This window comes from Malurus melanocephalus, unplaced genomic scaffold (assembly GCF_030028575.1).
Source record: "Malurus melanocephalus ecotype Western Australia unplaced genomic scaffold, MMel_1.1 scaffold_205, whole genome shotgun sequence".
Taxonomy (NCBI): Eukaryota; Metazoa; Chordata; class Aves; order Passeriformes; family Maluridae; genus Malurus; species Malurus melanocephalus.
In genome coordinates, this window is record NW_026623437.1 from 549,908 (window position 1) to 550,178 (window position 271).

Genomic DNA, 271 nt, shown 5'->3' on the forward strand with positions numbered 1-271 from the left:
AGGATAAAAACTGTTCTAAAAGCATTTCTCGGAAGGACAGCCCAGATCTGAGACCAGATCGCTTAACAAAATGTATCACCACTATTTCTATTCACAAGTAGCTGTGGGCACTCTGAGTTTTAACAGCAGATGAAAGTTGAGCCACAAGCTGTATTGGACAGAGGGTGGAGCCATAACGTGTGCACTCATTACCACAGTTAAGTTAGGTAATAATTGTTACTTTTTGCCCACAAGCGAAGGGCTTTTTTTTTTTTTTTTTTTTTTTTTTTTT